Genomic DNA, 18,258 nt, shown 5'->3' on the forward strand with positions numbered 1-18,258 from the left:
AAGTTGACAAATATAATCAGGCAGAAATTTATATGATATTTTTCCTAGGAGGGGAAACCATTATATGTTTCAGAATAAATTGGGCCCTAAATAAAAAGTGGCCCAAAGCATATTAGTTATAGAATATATAAATACCAAGAATTTTGCTTTAAGCTTTGTACTAGATATTAAGATCTTATGTGATTTAAAAAAAATCATTTGTTTTCTTAAGCCCATGACCGGAGATGATTCAGCTGACTGGGAAGAACCTCACCTACTTTTCAGAACTGTCTTGTTAAAAATCAGTGTTTTATATTATTTTCAGAGCCAGTCTATTTCTGGTTCTACATCAAGTTGAATATATACATATCAAATATTGAATGCAAGGAGGTATTGTGAAACCACTGATGGGAATTATTTAGGGGTTTTTGCAAAGCTCTTTGAACTTTGTTATTTACTGGATGGCAACAATTAACTAGTTTCATTGTAATGCACTTAAATTCAGGGTCACACCTGATAACTGCCAATGAAGCAGATTTGCAACCCCAAACAACACAACTGGAAGATTGTATTAACATGCCATTGGGAATATCTGACATGTGGTTACTAATCAATGTCATTCTCATCTTGTGGGTTCCTTGTTCTCAAGGATAAGGTAAGTTGAAACAGATCTGAACACTCAGCTGATCCCCGTTTATGTATCTACTTTCATATGTGTATACTTTTGATTGAGTTGATGGGTAGAAATAGTCTGTGTTGTCAGTACTAAAGAATACCTTTATGTAAAAATTATTACATATTCACCGAAGTATAAAATAAAAAATATGTTTTCTGTTTTCTGAGTTCTACAGTGTGAAAGGCCACTTAAGGATTATGGAGATATGTAAGTATGTTCATGAAAACTTAACTAGAAAATATGTCACAAAAAAGCTAGCTTGTAACTCCAAAATGTTTCCAGGATTCTTATATATAATGCAAGGAAACTTTGGGGAGCAAGGAATATCCTCATAATCTCATACATGATGATGGTTTTATGGATTTACATGCCAAACCTCATAAATCATACATTTTTAAATATGTATAGTAATTTTAAATATTACTATATTTCAATTACACCTCAATACAGCTGCTAAACATTATTAATGTTACCATCGATTTAATATTTTAACAAAATTAGCTATGGGTAATAAGCATATCTCCTTTAATAAAAAGTAGAATATATTCTTAATTCCTAGTGTAATGCCAACAGATTTTAATTCATTTTCTGAGATCACTTGGCAGATGTTGAAAATAAAAGAAAATTTAAAATCATTTCTAGAATTAAAATTATAAATTCTTCATTATGGTTTTTTAAAAATCTGTCATTTTATTTTATTTCTAGTCCTCTATTTCCAAGTTACTGTAAATGAAACCTCTAATGAGCTTTGTCATGCCTCATTAAATACCAGGGATGAGTGGAATATGCATCACTGTGTATTATTCCTTTCAAAATTGTTGCATGCTGGGTTTTGTAGGTTATTTAAGTCTATATTTGGGAAATTTCCTTCATTATCAACAACAATGCACAGCAACACAACAAAGCTTCCTGTCCATTGTAAGAGTTTCAATGAAAAGTAACCCCGTTCACCAATAGGGAGGGTTCTAGAGTCAGTGTACTTGCTAAGGAGCTGGGTGGATGTGTCATTTGATTGTCTTTTTCTCTTAATTCCTAACTGTATGTTAAGTAGTCTAGTCCCCTAGACTGTATTACAATTGGCATTAAAAGGATATTTCTAGACGAGAGAAGTAGCAGAGGAGAGGGAATAGCAGATGTGCAAGGGAAATGTGAAACTTGGACAAACCTTTACCTGATATTTCAGTTGAAAATGAATCTTTGTCTAGGAACTAGTGAACTCTCTAAAAGTGGCCTTTGAGCTAAATGCCCTGCACATTTATGCTGCACCTATGTTTAGATGCCCAGGGAGAAAACAACCCACATAGTAGAACTCTTCTGTGTATTCAGTAGCTTGGTTTTATTGTGCAATATATTGTCCTTGGTGTCGCAGTCAAGAGCCTGGAAAGGGAAGGAAAAGCAAACACTGCCTCGCACAGCCCTTCACAGAAAAACTTTTAATGAGGAGTAAATCTATGTGAGGCAAGAGTTTTCACCTTTCCTTTTATATTTGGTGTCTGGAGATTTCACTTTCTTCTGAGAACAACTATATGTTTAAAGTAATGTGAGTACTATTTTGTCCTGGTTGGTAGGTGTTTCACAATTGCAGATTTCTTAGGACACCTAGTCCTCCATCTGATAGCAATAGAAAACCATATCTTTTTTTTTTTAATTAAAACTCAGAGTTTTAAATTAAAAGTACACAGAGATTAGGCATTCGTGGTTCATGACCATTTTCATCATGTTTGTGTCATTTGTTTGGCTGATTCCCAATCTTCAAAAATATGAAGTTAATAACTATTAATAATGTGTAAACTCCTTTAAACAAACTAGCCAAAATGAAAGCTAGAACCCCTACAAAAAAAAACCCCTACAGCTGATTATTATGGTGACTCATGAATCACCTTATTCCCCCAGCACTTGGAGTAACCACCACCCAGGATCACGTGGTCATTATTTCTTTGCTTTCTCTCTACACACTGTGCTTGCTTCTGCATATATTCCTAGAAGGTATTTTTATTTTAATTGTTTTATCAAGGTGGGATCATCTTGTATGTACATTTTGGGGCATCAGTTTTTACAAGTAATATTTATTATATTCCAAAGTATCACCTACGCTTCATTTTATTTATTTATTTTTTTAAGTAGGCTCCACATCCACTGTGGAGCCCAAAACAGGGCTTGAACTCACAACCCTGAGATCAAGACCTGAGCTGAGATCAAGAGTCAGATGCTTAACCAACTAAACTACCCAGGCATACCTCCATTGTAATATAGTACTACAGGAGTTGTTTATATATCATACACAAAGCAATAAACTTATAACACCAAAAAAACGTTAGTTGTTGATATAAAAGGTATTTCTCAGAAGAAAACTTACATAATGTTTTTGTCTGTTACATTTCAGTAAAGCTCAAAAAATAAATCTTAACATTAAATTATTTAAAAATAGCACAAAGGAAGCCAAAGATCATCAATAAAGTTCATTCCAAATTTTAAGCTAATATATAGTATTGTTTTGTGAAGTTTCAAATCACCAAAGGTAAAAAGAACATTCTTGGAGCTCAAATAAATAATAACCATGTTATTGGGGCACCTGGGTGGCTTAGTTGGTTAAGTGTCTGCCTTTGGCTCAGGTCATGATCCCATGGTCCTCGGATCTAGCCCTGCACTGGGCTCCCTGCTCAGTGGAGAGCCTGCTTCTCCCTCTCCCTCTGTTGCTCCCCCTGCTTATGCTCTCTCTCTGTGTCAAATAAGTAAATAAAGTCTCAAAAAAAAAAAAAATAACCATGTTATCTACAAGAAACAGAGCTCACAAAAACTAAAAACCTCCCCGAAGTATACAATAGACATTAGTAGGCATTCAAAAAGACCTGAATACATTTATATTTTATACTATTCAGGAATAGGAAGGCACAACATTATAAAGCTATGAATTTTTTTTTTATAAACTATGAAGTTGAAAGGTAATTCCAAGTAAAAATAAACAAGGTTATTAAAAGGAACTTGATAAGCTGATTTAAAAGGTATATGGAAGATTAAAAGACTTATACCACCCCCCTCCATAAGAGACAAATAAAAAAGATTCAGATGAAAGGCCATGAGTAGGTTTCTATATTTATTATAAATAATAGCCTACATTCTATCCTGTGACCTCTCCTGTAGAATGTGCATGTGAGCTAAGAAGAATGTGTATTCTGCTGCTGTTGGATAAAATGCTCCGTGTTTGTTTATAAATTCCATCTGGTCTAAAATGTAGTTTAAGTCCACTGTTTCCTTATTGACTTTCAATCTGGATTATCTATCCATTGTTGATAATGCACTGTTAATGTTCCCTACTATTATTACATTGAGTATACTGCCCTTCAAATTTGTTTGTAATGCTTAAAATATTTAGGTGCTACAATGTTGGGTTCGTATCTATTTGCTATTGTATGTCTTCTTGATGAGTTGACCTCATTCTTTTTTTTTTTTTTTAAAGATTTTTTATTTATTCATTTGAGACACAGAGATACAGAGAGAGAGAGAGCATGAGCAGTGGGAGAGGCAGAGGGAGAGCGAGAAGCAGACTCCCGGCTGAGCCAGGAGCCTGACGCGGGGCTCAATCCCAGGACCCCGGGACCATGACCCGAGCCGAAGGCAGACGCTCAACCATCTGAGCCACCCAGGCGCCCCGACCTCATTCTTATTATATGATGACCTGTTTTGTTTCTTGTAGTGTTTTTGACTTAAAGTCTGTATTATCTGATATAAGTATAGATACCCTTGCTTATTTTTGGATTTCAGTTGCATAGAATATTTTTTTTCCATCCCTACACCTTGATTCTGTGTGTATTTTTAAAGTAGAAGTGGGTCTCCTGTAGGCAGTATATAGTTATGGTTTTGTTGGTTTTTTTTTTTTCATCCATTCAGCCACTCCATACCTTTTGATTAGAAAGTTAATTCATTTATAGTTAAAGTAATTATTTATAGGTAAGGACTAATTAATTGTTTTGGGTTGTTTTGCAGTTCCTTTAATCCTTTCTTCCTCTTTTATGGTCTTCCTTTGTGAATTGATGATTTTTCATCTTGGTATCCTTTGAATCCCTTCTGTTTATCTTTTGTATATCTACTATAGGTTTTTGCTTTGTGCTTACCATAAGGCCTGCTTCAGACATCTTGTAGACATAACACTCCTTTATGCTAATGACAATTCAGCTTCTATTGTGTATAAAAATTCTACTCTTCATTTTCCCCCCGTATTATATGTTTTTCATGTCAGTTTACTTTTTATTTTCTGTATCCATTAAATTATTGTATTTATACCTATTTTTAGTTCTTTTGTCTTTCAGCCTTTATATTAGAATTAAGTGGTTAACATACCACCATATTACAGTTTCAGAGTATTTTGAATCTGACTATACTTACCTTACAGTGTGTTATTTTTATGTTTTCATGTTCCTGTGAAAGATACTTTGTTTTAACTTGAGAAACTCCTTTCATCATTTCTTGTAAGGCTTAAATCAGTGGCAATAGATCCAACCTCCAGCCCCTTCCCCTACCTGGAGGTCAGGGGTGGTGGTGTGGGACTGCAGGTTCCAACTCTAAAGATAGAGCTAGTTCCTCTGGCAACCAGACCCTATCCTTGGTGTGTTCTAGAAGTCACCTCATTAACATAACTAAAGATAACTTTGTCACATCAACACTTAGGAAATTCCAAGCATTTTAAGAGCTCTGTGACAGATGTAGGGACAAAGACTAAATATATAATATTACAAATCACAATATCACCACTGTTAACATTTTTGCAAGTAAATTGGGATTGTAGCATATTGGCAGCATAGTATCTCAACAGCTCTGTTTTGTTTGCTTAAAAAAATTCCCTTTTTTTTGTGTTTGCAAGAATTTTGTTTATTGTATTTTCTTTTTTGACCAAGAATTTATGTTAAAATATATTGGATTCTCACTATATCTGCATCTGTTAAGATGTTTAATCACTAATAACATTCTCTCTCCAGGCTTACAAGTTTGTACGCTGCTAGTTTAGAAGGTAGGTCATAAGATACAATGCTTTCACCAGGACCAAATCAATATTTCCCTTTACTGGAAGTTGATGGTAACTCTGTTGTTATCTTGGGCCTCTCATGTCATTGAACTAACAGGCATAGGAGTGGGTTGTGTACACAGGCTGGGATATTGAACTGAATTGCCAAAGGGTTATTGTTTACTACTACCTGATGAGAGCAGGGAAATTATATTTGAATGCAGAAAATTCCCTGAGGCTTCTCTGTGTATCAATAAAGGTTAATAGAAGATATCAGCAAACTACTAAATATAAGGTTGCTGTGGATTCTGACAATTTGGAAATGAAGTGTGGTTAACCCCATCAGGTAGAGGACCTGGACTAGTTTAGATGCTGGCTGAAGAGGAAGGAAACATATAATGGTGTGTAGAAGAAAAATTATAATATCAACCACAGTCTAATGATCGATAACTTACAAGAAGACTATGCAGTACACTTTCTGGTTTGATTTTTATAGATATATTTGCATATTTTTTTAACTGTTTTCTCTTCCTTGACCTTATGGTTTTGTGAAAGGGAATGAATTAGCTTTTAAGATACAGAATACCTCTGTGGGATTGCGACTAAATAAGTAAGGTAATAACATCACCAAATATCAAAAGGATGACTCTTGGAAGTTCCGACTCCCATTTACAGGAAGAAAACAAAGTCATCTTCATTATAGGAAGGCAAATTTGATCTTGTTATGTGGAACTATCATTACTGTTATTGTGATGGACAGTGGTGGATTACATTGATTATTTCACTGATGTCATCAAGCACCCCACCCAAACATCTATACAGTGCTATGTACTCTTAAGATTTAGAGCATATAAACCATATTTCCCATTGTTCTTTGCTGGTTTTCATTGAGTTTTGCCTATAGAAGCAGTAGTAGGAAATCAGAGACATGGAAGATCATTCTGGCTTTACCAGTGTGGCAGTTCCCAACAGTAGTTAGGAACAGATGTATTCAAGTGGAGGTTGGGTGATCCAGAGGGAATACTACTTTTGGAAGTCCTGCTAGTTTGTTCCTGTTCTTCTCTAGACCCAGAACTAACTGCAAAACTCCTTCCAACAACAGAGCAACAGGTTCAAGCTTTAGGTACCATCTTGAAAGCAATAGAATTTTTTGCTTTTTGATATTATACTTATTGCTCTTTATGTTTTTCAGCTATTTCACCCTCCCATTTGGTCTTGCAGACTTTTCTACACCTTTGCAACTAATTACCTATATTTAATTCTCACTGGTAGAAATAGCTAGATTGGTCTGTTCCCTGACTGAATGTGACTAACACAATAAGTGATAACAGAAAAGACATATTCATTGTATGAAAAGTTTAAGATGTGGGGAAAGCCAAATGGAAGTAAGGTTTCCACATTTTACTTGCAGTGGTAACATGTCAATACCAGGAGGGAGTGATAAGCTGTAAATGTCTATATTAATACTTAGACTACTGCTACTAAAACTATACAAAGAAGCATAGTCAACAATGTAGACATATCAAAATTGCTTTAAAATGTTGAAGAAACCCACAGGGAAGGCAAGAAAAGGAAACAGGAATGAGAAACAGAGGAAACACACACACAACAAATAACAAAATGACTGCCATAGGCTTTAACATAACAATAATTACTTTAAATGTAAATGGTATAAATACTTTAATTAAAAGACTGACAGGGGCACCTGGGTGGCTCAGTCAGTTGAGCCACTGACTTTTGGTTTTGGCTTAGGTCATGATCTCAGGGTCCTGGGATTGGGACCTGTGTCGGGGCTCTGTGCTCAGGTGGGGACTCTGTGGATTGTCTGTCTCTCTCCCTCTTCCTTTGCCCCTCCCTCTGCTCATGTACTCTCTCTATCTCTAAAGTAAATAAATAAATCTTAAAAAAAAAAAAGACTGACAATGGCAGGGTGGACATATAAACAAGACCCAATGTATAAGAATTTCACTTCAAACTTAAAAATATAGTTTGGCTCTAAGTAAAGGATTAGGAAAAAACCCCTTGATTTCTTTGATATAATTCATTCAATGTGCTGGTTGCTGTTCTCTCATCTGCTCACTACTCCCCAACTGCACAGTTTATGGATCAGTACTCTGGATGCAGCAAGAGAGAAATGGGCCTCGTTGGCAGCATCTCACACAGCTGGGAAGCCTTGTGCTCATTTACACACCATCACATTCACCTGTTGGAGAAATCATGTGCTGAGAAGCCCTCTTGGCACTGGGCTATACCACCTTGTGGGAGAGATATCAATGGTAAAGCTAAATTGACCGTCTTCAAAGCAACCAATCTGGGATCTTTTGCTGCAACGATATGCTGGAGCTTCCCTGCTGGACTCCTGGACTTCTACAAAGGCTCTCTTATCCATGGGTAATTATTTAAATTAATGTTCTCCAGGGGCTCCTAGACCGACTGAGAGGGGCTGGTGCTGGTTCATGGGCTGCTTCAGGGTCTATAGCAGGGCCAAGGTCTGTGTACCTATTAATATACACATAGGTGGGTGAGACTCGTCCCAGGTCTGTTGGCTTATGGTGCTAGTTACAGAGTCAAAGCCAAATGGGGCTGTAGCCCATCCTCAGGATTATGGAGCTGTTTCTGAGTTTCTAGCCAGGACCACAGATGGCAAGTCAGCTGCCTGCGTGCAGGCCTGTCTTCTTAAAACAACTCTCCTTGTTCTTAGGCTGTACCAGGGTTTCACAATCTCCTACCTGGATCCCACATCTCCCACAAAGGCACTTTTGTCTGTAAATAGATGCCAACTTGTTGCGGGGTGGATACTGTGAGGCATATTTTATCTACCATCTTGCTGACTTCACTCATTCCTTGTGCTATTGATGCTGGCAGGTTGGGTCTGGGGACCCAGAGGGAGTCCCACAGGACCAGCCAAAATCCTTGGCTTTGTGTGGAGGGAAGTCAAACATGAGCCAGCAGGAGGTGAAAGCAGAATTTACTGAAGATAGAGAGCAGATACAGGGTCTGGGAGATGAGAAAGGAAAGGAACTTGAGTCTTGTCTTTGTTTAAGGTCTGGGTTTTTTTACTGAGGACAGTGGTCTGGTGTACGTCTCTTCTCAGGCATCCACGAACTGGTTAGAACCGGGACAAGGGCACAGGTTTTTTCCTTGGAGTCAGGAGGCCTTGGCATCGAGATGTCTAGCACCAGTGGTCTCATATACACATATGATAGCTTCATCAAGTCAGTCTCACCTCGTTTTTCCTTAGATGTTATCTATTCTAGAGAAATCATTAATTTCTTGTCCCTTACAAGGAGGACATATGCTATTTGCATTACAATGCATGTGTAAAGTGGGGTGGGGGTGCAGGGCCTAGCAGGAATAGAAGCAGGAAAAGGAACAAAAAGCAGATTGTTATGGAGTCCTTCAGTTTCCCTGTCTCACTATTTTTGTTTTTATTTTGTAGTATTTTCTGTTCTTTCTGTCTGGAGTTTCTTGTTATTTGGTTTGATTTTCTTTGGAACATAGCATTTTTCTCATAATTCCATATATTTTCACATTTTATTTTTTATTTAGATGGAATGTTTTAGCTTTTTTCTTCTAGTAACTTAATCACTTACAAATTTCTTGACAACTATATGTTTAGTTTCCAAATGCCCATTTAAAATATCATCTTCATGCAGGTATGAATTACATACAATAAAATTCACACATATTAGCGTGTAGGCCAATGATTTGACAAATGTGTACCTATGTGTAACCACAAACCCAGTCAAGCTAGAAACAGTTCTCATCTTCTGAACCAGGTCTATTCTTTTGCCATTCAGTCTCCCCCAGCAACACCACACCAGGTAACCAGTATTCTTTTTGTTAATATAGATTAACGTTTCCCTTCCACAGTTGCATATCAATGGCTTTATAGAAACAGATTCTCAAATCTGGTTGTTTTATTTTTCCATAATGTCTGTGATGTTTCTTGCATCAGTAGCTCATTCCTTTCCATCATGAGCTTGTGTAGCATTATATAGATATAAAATTTGTTTATCCATATTGATGGACTTTTGGAATGTTTCCAGGTTTTGGCAATTTTTTTTCCAGGTTTGGCAATTATGATTGAGCTGTTTGTGAACATTTGAATTCAAGTCTTTGAATGACCATATATTTACCTAAGTGGTAAATACCTAAAGGAAAATGGATAAATACCTAAAAGGAAAATTGCTGGGTTATGAGCATGATTAAATCTGTAAGAAGTTGCCATGCTGAATTTCAAGTTAACTAGCGTTTTACATTCCCACCAGCAATGTATGAGAATTCCAATTGATTCTCATCTTTATTAACAAACAAGATGGTCAGGTTTTAAATTTTAACCACTATGATGTATATATTGTGGTATATCATTTTGCTTTAATTTTATTTTGCTGGTTGACTAATGATGGTGAACACATTTTCATCTGCTTATTGGTCATTGTTATTTCTCCTTTTGTGAAACTTAATTTTTTCCCAACTTTAGGTAGTTTGTCTTATAATTCAGTTGTAATAGACACTTTGATATTTGGGAAACAATTCCTTTATCAAGTATGTGATTTGCAAATATTTTCTCACATTTTGTGTCATATCTTTTGAGTTTCTAACAGTTTATTTCCAGGAACATATGCCTTAATTTGATGAAATCCAAATTGACCATTTGTTTAATTATTTATTTTGTGCTCTACATAGGATATTTTTTTCCATCTTCAAAGTTGCAAAGATTTGTCATACGTTTTTTTTCTGGAAAGTTTACACATGTACTTTTACATTCATCTCTATGATTGATTCCAGGTATTTTGGTGTATGGAATAGGGTTCAACTCTTTTTCTCATATGGATTTTCAGTTGTTTAGCACAATTTGTTGGAAATGGTATCCTTTTACTCACTGGATAACTTGTCATATTTGTCAGAAATCCACTGAATATAGGTGTGATTTGTTTTTGTCTATTTCTGGACTTTTTATTCTTTCCCACTAATTTATATATTTATCCTTATGTCATTATGCCCTGCCTTGATTACTATAATGTGAGTCCTCCAATTTGTTCTTAATTGTGGAAGGTAGAATAATGGCCTCCCCAAAGATGTCCATGTCTAATCCCTAGTACCTTTGATTATGGTATTTTACATGGAGAAAAGAACTCTTCAGATATTAATATTAAAGGCCTTGAAATCAAGAGGTTATTCTTGATTTTCTAAATGGGCTCAGGGTAATACCACATGGAAGGGGGGGTGGAATGGAGAGAGACAGAGAGATAGAGAGACATGTAGACCGACAGACAGAGGGATATGCGTGAGGTTGAAGAAGGATCAGAGAGAGACAGTTGCTGGCTTTGAAGATGGAGAAAGACACCATGAACCAAGAAAGGCAAGAAGCCTCTAGAAGCCAGAAAAGACAAGGAAACAGATTCTTCCTTGGAGCCTCAAGAAAGGAACACAGCTCTGTAACAACTTGATTTAGTCCAGTGATATATTTGTCAGATTTTGAACTGACAAAATTTTAAGAAGTAAATTAGTACTGTTTCAGCCTGTAAGTATGTGGATTTTTTTTTGTAGCTGCAGTAGAAAATTCATACATTAATTTTTAATGTTTTTTGGCTTTTCTATGTGTTTTCCATTTTCTTTGAGTTTTAGTATTATCTTGTTAATTTCTACAGAAAGCCTACTAGGATTTTCACTGGAACTCAGTGAATCTGTATATCGCTTTAGGGATAGTTGATTGTAAAAATATTTTTTCCTGGGCGCCTGGGTGGCTCAGTTGGTTGAGCGGCTGCCTTCGGCTCAGGTCATGATCCTGGAGTCCCGGGATCGAGTCCCACATCGGGCTCCCTGCTCAGCAGGGAGTCTGCTTCTCCCTCTGACCCTCCTCCCTCTCATGCTCTCTGTCTCTCATTCTCTCTCTCGCAAATAAATAAAATCTTAAAAAAAATATATTTTTTCCTCCAATTTAAGAACTTGTTTTAGCTCTCCATTTATTTAGGTCTCCTTTAATTTTTCTCAGGAAGGTTATATAATTTTCAGACTATGGGTTATGTACACGTTTTGTTAAATCTTTCCTTTTGTGGCACAGGCTTTTTCTTTTAATGCTATTACAAATGATATTTCAAGTTTTGATTTTCTACTTCCCATTACTATTGTATAGAAATACAATTTCATTTAATGTATTGTCCTTTTATCATGGATCTTGCTTAATTTACTATTAGTTTGGTAATATTTTTATAGGTTCTATAGGTTGTTACATCAATTATAGATTATCTGATGATTAAGATTAACAGGACTCCACAGCATAGATTTACATCAGGCTTTGTAAAAGTTAAGGACACAGCCCAACAGGAAAAAGAAACAAAGCAATCATAGGGAAGCTTGAACCCTTTCAGGAACAACCAGCCAGTATCATGTCTCAGGATGTTCTTCATCTATGGGTTCCAAATCACCAAGATATATGCAAGGTATCTCAATTTCAGGCAGGCTAATGCACAAATTTACAAAGAGGTCTCATATATCATTATGTTTACATACTTAAAACTAGTCTGTGTAACCAGTTAAACCAGGTATAAACCACAAATCTATATATTCCTCCAAAATGTAGACAAGCTTGTACAGGGTGTTTCCAAGGGAGTTTTATACTTAAACAGCAAATTATAAATCACTAGGTACCACATCCCATGCTTATCTTGGCCAGGGGTTAGCTCTAGAATTTTAGGTACACCTGGAGATAACCATACAGCAGTTTTATTCCACCTGTAAAATAATCCTATCCTTACACGGTTCATCTTCCTGATCCTTGGTCAAGCTTTCTTAAGTACAAATTGCTCATGAGTATTCTTTTTTCCATGCATTTTAGATAACATTTATAGAACAGAAAAAACAAAAAGACAAGCACCAGTGGCACATAGGTATTGCTTTCAAGAAACATTTGAGTTTTAACAAATATTCCAGCATAAACACATTTCTGATTTTGACCATTCTCCTACCTCCTTCCAGAACTCAAATTTGAACTTTGTGGAAGGCACTGGTAGACTGATTTGAATTAATTGTAATTAATTTTCCATTTCAAGATTTCTTATCATAGAAGAAAAAATGTCTTACATAATAAACACATCAATCTTTTTATTTAATTACCCATTTTACTCTGGTATATATATTGTAACTGCTAAGAAGTCTGGGATCTTAATTCACAAAATGCTATTCCGGTTTCCTAGAAAAAAGTACTATAAACTGTAATGGCCTTTTTTATTACCAGCAGGCTATGAATGTGTAAGTATAATTGAATTGAGAAAAATGTTCCTGAAATAAATTTTCAGAGTGTTTTAGTGATGAGAAGTAGAAACATTGTCTTCACTTTTGGTAACTATTTGAAGACAACAATTTATCATGGGTCTTTTTAGATTAATTTTACGTAGTGATTAATTCATTAGCACATACTAATTGATCAAGATGTTTGTTCTAGGGATGGGATTTACTAAGTTAGGTTGTTCATGAACTACCATTATAAATAAAATCTTCAATTCTGTTATGAACTAGAATCTTGTGATATGCCAGTATTCGTGAATGCCAGACTCAAGAGCGGTGGCACAAGGTTTCAGCTCAATGACCAACTGGACTTTGAATGCTATGATGGATATGAAAACAGACTTGGACACACCACAGGCTCCACATCTGTGGTCACACTGGTTGGTCTGATACACCCACATCTTATGGTAAGTTACCCTTTTTTCAGGTATTCTTTTTTTTTTTAGGATAAAAAAATCTGTAATTGTTGAATGACTGTGTTGTGCACCTGAAACTAATATACCATTGTCAACTATACTTCAATTAAAAAACAGAACAAAACACTTTTTGTCTTCAATTAGCAGTTATCAGTTAACTGGAAATAAGGATTGTAAAAGGAAAACGGAGTTAAAAAATGCTATGTGCTCCTTTTAAAAATTTTTGAATTATCTGGAGGTATTCTTAAGGCACAATAATTAAAATCAAGGTGAATCCTTCTGATTCAATGTCAGCTGGGAAGAGAAGGTGTTCTAAAACTCAAAGAGAATATTTTATCTTTAACGCAGTATGTGAACGTAATGTTTCCGATGGGTCATATACATCACAGATTTGTGATTAAAGTATAAATATTTTGTTTTACTAAATGAAAGCTTTTAAGTTATTTTAAACTTAGCTCTCCTTAGTAACATTGTAGTTTCTTACAACGTCCTCAGCTATTTTGCTCTTGAGTTTCTGCTTGACCCCTCCCACCTTGAGAGTTAATTTCTATAGGTCTCCAGAGGAGCTCTTTATTTTCTGACTTTGACAAGTTCTGTGGACTGTTGCATGAATCTCTTTTGTGTTTGCCACAATTCCAGATTTAGAAAGAGAGCTTGGATGTGTGGGAAAATGAGTGGATGTAGAGTGTGCAAAGCTTTGACAACAAAACAGTATTTGGGAGATATCTTGGTAAGTGGATTCCAGTCTTTATGTGGGAGAATTTTATGAGCTGAGGCTGGATAAAAGGCTAAGGAAAGACTATTTAGGTTATATTAGGGCATCTCAGCATTTAGATTAATTTTATCATTGATAAAAAGCCATAAACGAGTCTTTAAGCAAAGGAATGATATAATTTGATTTGAATTTCTGAATGTTGTTTTATTTCTCTCCCCCCCGTCCCCCTCCTACACTCTTCTTGTGGTAGGCAAGAAAATATTCAGGAGTCCTTGTAGAGTGAGAAAGGTGGGGATCACATAGGTGATGGCTGAGTGGATGCAGAACAGAGGACAGATTTGGGATATATTTTGGTGGTAGAAAGCACAGAAAATATTACTAAATGTTGGGTGTGAGAAAGAGTAACAAATCAAGAATTCACATTTTATTTGATTTTTTTTTTTAATGTACCCAGGTAAATACCAGTGGCTTTCTGTGAAATGATGCTGGCAGGAGAGAGAGCACTTTGGGAGGAACATTACAAGTTCTGACTTGGACACATCATGGCTGAACTGCCACAGACAATAAAACTTGGTTATGTAAACTATAGAGTTGGATAGATGGGTCTAGCCAGGAGATACACATTTGGGATTATCACCATGTAATGATGATATCAAATTGAAAAGAATATAGAATGACTGAGCCCTGAAGCATTCTAACATTTAGGTGTCAGACAGAAGAAGAATAGGTAGCCAAGTAGATAGAAAAAATGGAGGATGTGGAAACTGGGAGGAAAAAAATGTAGGAATGAATGTTGTCATAGAAATGGAGAGAAGAAAATGACTAAAGGAAGAAAAAAATACACCAGACTGATTAATAGCGAAGCTATTGGGTCAGCCTGAATGGGCTCTCATTCTAATTCCACTACTTGCTAAGCATGTATCTTAGGGAAACATATCAAGCCTAGTTGAACCTTTGTTGACTCCTCTTTATCTGTAAAAGGCTTTAAAATGTACAATTGTTCAAAAGGTTGCTTTGGTTAGACTGAATAAGCTGATACGTCTATCTAGAAGACTGAAAATATCACAGATTTGGCTATTTGGAGGCCAGCAATAACTGTAACAGAAATAGTTTTGGAAGGAATACATGGTGCAGAACCTAAATAGAGTTTACTGAAGAAAAATGATCAGTAAGAACTTCAGTATAGAGTTTGGTCATAACTCTTTAAAGACATTTGTGTGAATATGGTGGATAGGAAGTGCAGAATATTGCTAGAGGAAATCATACACCAAAGGGAAGATTCTTTTTTTTAAAGATGGAGGACATTAGAGCCAAGTGAATGCTAAATAGGATATAATAGAGACTGAATACTTGAGGTGGACATTTCCCTGTGGGGGTGGGAGGGAAAGGGAACCGAACTCTGTGGAAGTATGAGGTTTCTGTGGCAACACAGCTGCTTCCAACTTTGTAATAGGAGGAAGGAAGGAAAACAGAGGTGTAAATCTCATGCTGGAAAGAAGCAGGAGCTGATGGTTTCCACTTTCCTTTGAACTGTAAGACAGAGTCACCTGAGATTGAATGGTGCACGGGGAAAGGAGGAGAAGGAACACTTAGGAAGAATAAAAAAGGTTTAAAATAGAGACTTCAAGAAAGGAGCACACAGTGAGTTTATTATTGAGATGAGGTAGACTTGCTTAGTAGTGTCTTAGTTCCAGTTAAAGCTGATTAATTCAGGCTGTCAACAAATGCCTGTTTATGAGCTAGAAATAGGCCAGGAGAGAATGGTGAAAACCCACAAATATGGCTCTGCCTTTTGGGAGCTTTCATTCCAATATTAAAAAAACAAAAACAAAAACAAAAAAACAACAAACCAACAACAACCAAAAAACTAAAAAACCCAACAAATAAAGCCAAATAATGAACAGGATGATAAAAACATTTTAAATATATTTTATACATAACTGTGTTCAAAGAAACAAAAGAATCCAAGAACTTAGAAAATGGGAGGGCAAGGATGGAGGGCTCTATTTTCTATAGGATGGCATGTACACAAAGAAAGGTTGAAAACCCTTCAGGATAGAGATGGGGGTCTATGCAAAAGCTGAAGTAGCAAAGAATTTGAGCTCTTTAAAAAATCCAAAGATCAGGGGTGTCTGGGTGGCTCAGTCATTAAGTGTCTGCCTTCGGCTCAGGTCATGATCCCAGGGTCCTGGGATCGAGCCCCGCATCAGGCTCCCTGCTCTGCGGGAAACCTGCTTCTCCCTCTCCCACTCCCCCTGCTTGTGTTCCCTCTCTCGCTGTGTCTCTCTCTGTCAAGTAAATAAATAAAATCTTTAAAAAAAAAAAATCCAAAGATCATTAGCCTGGTTATGGGTATTAAAGAGGGCATGTATTGAATGGAGCACTGGGTGTTATACGCAAACAATGAACCATGGAATACTACATCAAAAACTAATGATGTAATGTATGGTGATTTACACAACATAATAAAAAAAATAATAAAAAAAAATCCAAAGATCAAAAAGCCTGGAGTCTGGATTGCCAGGGGGAGAGGCTGTCAGTTATATTGGAAGTGTAGGCAGGAAATGGAAGAGCTTGGATTTTCTTCTAAGTAAAAGGGGAGGCTTTTAAGATGATCATGAATTTCTTTTCTGGGATTAGAGGCAGATCCAGGTTTTATGAAATCAGAAGCTTTTACAATGTTGACGGGCCCTCTTTAAAAAAGAATTCAAAATCATGAATATGTAATTCCTGTGATCTTTCCAATGTCACCACATGTCAGAAAAATGGGACTGAGTAGAATTTGGAGTGACAGGGACAGTGGTAAAAACTGATGTGGCCAATAAGGCTTTTATTACAAATTTTATAAAACTTATGACCTTGTGAACCCATTGGTAGGAATTCACTGGCATGGTAAAACCTCCCAAAATTGAATGAACAAATGACAGTTTCATGTTTTTTTCAAATAATTTCCCTTTACCATGTAGCAGAAAATTGCACAAAGATTGGCTGATATCTGAGTTTATTGTCCTGGGAATTCTCTCCTTTGTGGAGAGGTTTCCAAAGAATTATTGTTGGGGCGCCTGGGTGGCTCAGTTGGTTAAGTGCCTGACTTCGGCTCAGTTCATGATCTCAGGACCGTGGGATCAAGCCCTGCATTGGGCTCCACACTCAGTGGGGAGTCTGATTATCCCTCTCCCTTCCCTCCCTCCCCCATACATGCTCTCTCTCTCAAATAAATAGAATCTTTAAAAAAAAAAAATTACTATTATCGTAAACCACTTAAGCCAAACAGTGTTTCTAGCCATCTTAAATAAATGTACACTTAAAAAAAATTTGTACTAGTATTTCCAAGTATCAGTGCCTGGATTTATGATTTTGACTTTTGGATAAAGACAAATATCTCTAATTCAGGTTATGCCCATTCAAACTCTTCTTTATATTACATTTTAAAAGTCAGTATCTCTATATAACAGTTGGAAAATAGCCAACAGCCAAGATTTATTATTATTATTTTTTTATTATTCTTTTTTGGTGTTGTTAAGGCAGCATTTTTCACAATGTGATGAGATAAAGTATATAAACAAAGATACATACAAATAAAAGAATTGCTACGTAGAAGACTGAAATAGAATTTTAGGAGAGAATCCCTGTAGTTCTCATCAAGTGTGACCTTCTCAACTAAGCTACAAAACTCAACATTAAAGCAAAAAAAGCAAATTTGCAGTTATTTTTTGTGGCATTACTTTTAAGAATAGTTATCTTACACCTAATTTTATGATTATGTATAAATACTTGATTTTAGATAGTATGAATATTCTTTTTAGTATGATTCTAATTTTTAAATTTCAGTTTTTAATTTTATAAATTAGTTAGCAAGTTAGGAGGATTCCTAATAAGAAAAATGCAGTTTCTTTTTTAAAATACAGTTTTTGACAATACTTAGCAATGTCACAAATATCCCACATTTTAAGGAATAATTTTATACTTTCCTAATTTGAATCAGAACAATTAACAATTTATTAAGAGTTACTATAATTATAGGTAAGAATCGGTAGTTGTATATTGCATAAATATTCAGGACACCTAGAATATGACTATGTGGCCTTGAACACGTTTCTTCATTTTCTTTCGTGTTTCAGTTTGATTTCTTCACTTATAAAGTATTGATTAAGCTTTTTAAATGTTCCTCTAACTAAAATAC

The 18,258-nt window shown here is 35.8% G+C and overlaps 1 long non-coding RNA gene across 1 annotated transcript; it reads left to right on the forward strand.

Moving 5' to 3' along the window:
- The first annotated feature begins 495 nt into the window (after positions 1 to 495).
- On the forward strand, positions 496 to 18,178 carry LOC145715878 (uncharacterized). The gene is made up of 5 exons (XR_014146446.1): positions 496 to 634; positions 7,753 to 8,045; positions 13,176 to 13,351; positions 14,000 to 14,090; positions 14,530 to 18,178. It is a non-coding gene; the product is annotated as an uncharacterized LOC145715878 (long non-coding RNA).
- Positions 18,179 to 18,258: the final 80 nt, after the last annotated feature.

The sequence above is a fragment of the Leptonychotes weddellii genome, chromosome 6 (assembly GCF_054177405.1).
Source record: "Leptonychotes weddellii isolate Sample4059 chromosome 6, ASM5417740v2, whole genome shotgun sequence".
NCBI lineage: Eukaryota > Metazoa > Chordata > Mammalia > Carnivora > Phocidae > Leptonychotes > Leptonychotes weddellii.